Source organism: Triticum dicoccoides, chromosome 4B (genome assembly GCF_002162155.2).
Source record: "Triticum dicoccoides isolate Atlit2015 ecotype Zavitan chromosome 4B, WEW_v2.0, whole genome shotgun sequence".
In the NCBI taxonomy this organism is placed as follows: Eukaryota; Viridiplantae; Streptophyta; class Magnoliopsida; order Poales; family Poaceae; genus Triticum; species Triticum dicoccoides.
In genome coordinates, this window is record NC_041387.1 from 669,374,722 (window position 1) to 669,380,662 (window position 5,941).

Here is a 5,941-nt window from a genome sequence, read left to right on the forward strand (position 1 = left end):
CAAAAAAAAGAAATTTTATTTTTATCAGGTAGTAATAACCCCTTAGAGCTTTTCACATGCACGCACAGGCCCATTTTGGCAACATGGGGCACTTGTTTGGCTGCTTTGCCTAGGAGTTCGCCTCTAATCCCAGCACGCCGCTGGCGAACAACCCGCCGCCAAGGAGGGAAACAAGGGTGCGCCTGAGGCCGTCATCTTCTGCTCTTCACCACTGGCCCGGTTGTCGTCGAGTCAGACCGCCCGGCTGACCACCCCGTCCCAGCCGTCCGCCACACCCCGTATGAATTTAGCTACAGAATTTTTAATGTGCCCTGTGCTTGCAACATTAAACTACTGGATCCTCCTCGTGCAACGGTGTTGCACGTACGAGTCAAATTGGGGGCGTCAAAAATTTGGATTTTCTCCTAGTTTCGCTGTATATATGAGTTTGATTAGTAATTTAACAATTAATCTCGTAGCATGCCTATTCTTTTGCTCTAATTGGGAATTTCTTGCTGTTTGCACCACATATTTGTTCTCCTGGGTACTACCTCCGTCCTGGTTTATAAGTCCCCTTTGTAGTTTGTGCCAAATTTTGACTAAATATTTAACTAACAAAATATTAATGCATGTCAAGGAAAATTATCTCATTGAATTCGTATTTGAACATAGTTTTCAAAAATATAAAGTTTAGTGACATGCGTGAACATTTTGTTAGTTTAATCTACGGTGAAAATTTGGCACGAAATACAATGGGAACCAATAAACCCGGACGGAGGTAGTAGTTGCTACCAGTTTTTCAGGACTGTACAGACCTGAATCAGCCATTACACTAAATTTAAATTTTCAGTAGCTTGGGCTTCCCGATTTACACTGTACAAACCTGAATCAACCACTTCCGTACTGTACAAACCTGAATCAACCGTCACACTAAATTTTCAGTACTTTTGACACTTGCTTACAAATTCAGCAGCTTGGCTTCTACACTTGCTTACAAATTTTCGGTAGTTTTTTGACAGTTGCTTACAAATTCAGTAGTTTTGGCACTTCTAATGATGCTGAAATTTAAATGACTCTTCTATATATTGTTTGAAGTTGAACTCTGCCCTGTGCTTTCTCCCTAGGGTAGGCCCACACGTCGGTCACCATGCAAAAAAGAAACAAACAAATGCGAACGAATGCATGCAAGGCTGCACCCTAGGGTAGGCCCACACGTCAGTCAAAAGGGAAGCTCCTAGTAGCCTGAGCGCTGGCCTAGCTCACCACGCATTAATTAACTTGGAGGAGATTTTCTTTCTCCAGATAATAGGATCTTTGATCCCATCTTTGTTCCTCTGGTTTTGAAGTTCAAGCTCAATGAGACGTTTGGCACGCACAATGGAACATTCTTAACATCATCGAATGTAACTAGATTTGAATCCAGACTGAAGCAGAAGAATAGCTAGCACGACTCTTTTGCCTGAAACGTCGCTATGCAACGCCCAGTCTGAACATTGGTCAACTCAAATCCAGACTATTCACGCGCCAAACAGTGGCGGAGCATAGTGGGGACAATACCGGGCCTTGGCCCCCCCTTGCTTGAGGAAAATTTACACAATATGCTTATATTTTACGAATCGCTCTACTAATCCTCTGACATGTCTGATCACCCTAGCCTTTTTTACATCATACAGTTGTTTTGGCCCCTCCTAATATTTGGTTCACGCTCCGCCACTGGCGCCAAAGAATGTTTTCAGCGGTGAATTGAACATATAAACCTCGCTAGGCTACCCGCCTAGCGAGGGCATTTGCGATCGCGCGACATTTTCCACCCCACGATGAATTTACTGTGTGCGTTTTTACCCTGCTGGTGTATGGTCGTCCGTCGGTTCATTTCTCACGCCACGAGCTGGATTGACGCTGAATGACAAGTGGGCTCGTTTGTCTGTGGGGGCCAGGAACCAGGGGGTGGGCTATTGAAGGCCTGCGTGGTGTAAAATCATGGCCGCTGTGAAACCTAGCCCAATCCCCTCCTGTCCTTGAGCCTCCCGAGGCCGCAGCCCTCTTCCCATCTTGCCGACGCCTCCTCCTCTCCTCTCCCCCGGTTCTCCTGCCGCCGCCACCCCTTCCTTCCTCCGTCCCCGCCCCTGCTGCGAGCCCCTCCCTCTCTTCGTGCCGCCGGCCGTCGCAGCGACGCAGAACAGGGCACCGAGCCGCGAGAGCTCGCTGTGTGCGTGGAGCTCGTCCACCAGCGAGGCCCCCCGTACGCTGAGCTGCGGAACTCGCCGTGCGCGTGGAGCTCGTCCACCAGCGAGCCCCCCCCGCACCAGCAACAACACTGCTAGCTGCCACACACCATCACCCATGCCTCCTCGTCCCGCTGGCCTCCGCGGCGTTCAGCGACGCAGAGCAGGGCGCGGAGCGGCGGGAGCTTGCCGTCTGCGTGGAACTCATCCCACCATCGAGGGCCCTCGCACCAGCGACAACACCGTCATCCACGCCCCTCCTCCCCTGTTCATTCTCGTCTCCATCAGGCAGGTGAGCTCCTGCTTCCTCTCTCGGTCTCCCCTCGATTTATGCTTGTGTTTTTTTCTTTGTGGGATATGGCTACTACTTGTGCTACTGGTTATACATGAATTTAGTGCTGCTGGTTTTGTTGTTGCAATGTTTGGCTGCTGCTTGCCCTGCTGCCATGTGCTACTATCTGATGTTGGTTGCTTCCTTATTTGGTTATTTGTGAACTAAAAACTCTTCCCACGATGCAACTATTGAAAAGAAGGCTATGAGTGTGACGCCCCCGATTTAATTGTACACTAATCATGCACGCAAATGTGTACGATCAAGATCAGGGACTCACGGGAAGATATCACAACACAACTCTAAAACATAAATAAGTCATACAAGCATCATAATACAAGCCAGGGGCCTCGAGGGCTCGAATACAAGTGCTCGATCATAGACGAGTCAGCGGAAGCAACAATATCTGAGTACAGACATAAGTTAAACAAGTTTGCCTTAAGAAGGCTAGCACAAACTGGGATACAGATCGAAAGAGGCGCAGGCCTCCTGCCTGGGATCCTCCTAAACTACTCATGGTCGTCGTCAGCAGCCTGCACGTAGTAGAAGGCACCTCCAGTGTAGTAGGAAACATCGTCGACGGTGGCGTCTGGCTCCAGGGCTCCAGCATCTGGTTGCGACAACCAGGTAGAAGGGAAAGGGGAAAAGAGGGAGAAAAGCAACCGTGAGTACTCATCCAAAGTACTCGCAAGCAAGGAGCTACACTACATATGCATGGGTATATGTGTAAAGGGCCATATCGATGGACTGAACTGCAGAATGCCAGAATAAAAGGGGGATAGCTAATCCTGTCGAAGACTAGCTTCTGGCAGCCTCCGTCTTGCAGCATGTAGAAGAGAGTAGATTGAAGTCCTCCAAGTAGCATCTCCAAGTAGCATCTCCAAGTAGCATCTCCAGTCGCATCGCATAGCATAATCCTACCCGGCGATCCTCTCCTCGTCGCCCTGTAGAAAAGCGATCACCGGGTTGTCTGTGGAACTTGGAAGGGTGTGTTTTATTAAGTATCTGGTTCTAGTTGTCATAAGGTCAAGGTACAACTCCAAGTCGTCCTGTTACCGAAGATCACGGCTATTCGAATAGATTAACTTCCCTGCAGGGGTGCACCAACTTACCCAACACGCTTGATCCCATTTGGCCGGACACACTTTCCTGGGTCATGCCCGGCCGCGGAAGATCAACACGTCGCAGCCCCACCTAGGCACAACAGAGAGGCCAGCACGCCGGTCTAAACCTAAGCGCACAGGGGTCTGGGCCCATCGCCCATAGCACACATGCACGTTGCGTACGCGGCCGAAAGCAGAACTAGCCCCCTTAATACAAGAGCAGGCTTATGTTCCAATCCGGCGCGCGCCACTTAGTCGCTGGCGTCACGAAGTGCTTCGGCTGATACCACGACGCCGAGTGCCCATATCTTTCCCACGTAGTTGGTTAGTGCGTATAGGCTCGTAGCCAACTCAGATCAAATACCAAGATCTCGTTAAGCGTGTTAAGTATCCGCGAACGCCGAACAGGGCCAGGCCCAACCTCTCCTAGGCGGTCTCAACCTGCCCTGTCGCTCCGCCACAAAGATCCACTCGCGGGTGCTCCACCAGCCGACCCGACTTTAGTCTCCACATGTATCATGTATGAAGTATATAGTATATACCCGTGATCACCTCCCGAGTGATCACGGCCCGATAGTATAGCACGGCTGACGGACAAGAATGTAGGGCCACAGATGGAAAATACTAGCATCCTATACTAAGCATATAGGATTGCAGGTAAAGGTATCAACAGCGTCAGGATAGGTATAACGGAAAGCAGTAACATGCTACACTACTCTAATGCAAGCAGTATAGAGTAGAATAGGCGATATCTGGTGATCAAGGGGGGGGCTTGCCTGGTTGCTCTGGCAAGAGAGAGGGGTCATCAACTCCGTAGTCGAACTGGGCCGCAGCAGCGTCGGTCTCGTAGTCTACCGGAGAGAAGAGGGGGAAGAAACAATGAATACCATGTAAACATAAGCATATCGATGCATGACATGACAAGTAACGATGCTAGGCGGGCCCTAACGTGGTATGAGGTGGTACCGGTTAAGGGGGGAAACATCCAGGAAAGTATCCCCGGTGTTTCGCATTTTCGGGCAGAGGAGTCGGAGGGGGAAAGTTGCGAGTTCGATAGGTTAGGGGGGTGTGGCGGACGAACGGGTTGCGTATCCGGAATCGTCTCGTCGTTCTGAGCAACTTTCATGTTGAAAATATTTTAATCCGAGTTACGGATTAAAAGATATGATTTTCTAAAGAATTTATAAATTTCTGGAATTTAATTAATTATTTAATTTAATTCGAAATTGGATTTATGATATCAGCATGAGGTCATGTTGACATCAGCAGTCAACAGGGATTGACTAAGTCAAACTTACGCGTGGGTCCCACCTGTCATACCCTGTTAGTTTATTAACAGCAGTTAATTAGGTTAATTAGTCATTAGGTTAATTAACCTTAATTAGTTAATTTAATCAAAATTAATTAAGTTAATTATTAGCTAATTAATTAATTAATTTTATTATTAATTATTTATTTATTATATATATATATATTTTTTAAATTCCTTTTTTTATAAACGTTCTGGGGAGGGGCCCACTGTCATTGGGCCAAAGGGGCCACAGCGGTTCGGGCTAACGGGTGCTGGGTGGAGATGGGCGCAATGGGTGTCCAGCACCCGTTCGTTCGAGTGCACGCCAGTGCGGGCGGACCCGGCAGGAGGGGCGGTGCAGGGGAAGGCCGGTGGCCACGGCGCCGGCCAGGCGGCGGGGCGGCGAGGAAGCAGCACAGGCGAGGCCACGGCGACCTGGGGAGGTAGCGGCACGGCGGGTGCGGTGGGTAGAGGAGGCAGCAGCAGCCGTGGAGCAGGGGCACGGGGCGTGGGATGGTCGAGGGAGCGGGGCGAGGAGGCCGTGAGCAGGAGCGGGCAGAGCACCGTCTCGGGTGCGGGCGTCCGGCAGCGATGGCCGTGGGCGCGGGTGGGCGCGCACGGGCGCGTGCAGGGGGTGCCGGTCCAGTCGCGGCGCGGGGAGAAGGTCGCGGCCGTGAGCGCGCGGTATGGGGTCATCCGGAGCGCGTGGTGAGCGCGTGCGGCAGGAGGAAGAGCAGCAAGACCGGGGCACGCGGTGCGCGGCACCGTGGTTCAAGCACGCGGGTGGGAGGAGGAGAGGACGGTGCCTCACCGACGTTGCAGAGACGAGGGTCGGCGAGGCTCGGTGGAGCCTTTGGGGAGGAGGACGGGGACGCGGCGACGCAGGGGGGAGCGGCGATGGCGTCCGGCGTGGTCGTCCCGGTCGGTGGCGATGGTCGGTCCGGCGCAGGGCGGCGACGGTGGGGCAGCGCAGGCGAGGCGGCGCCTGGCGTCGGCGATGACGAGGGGTCGG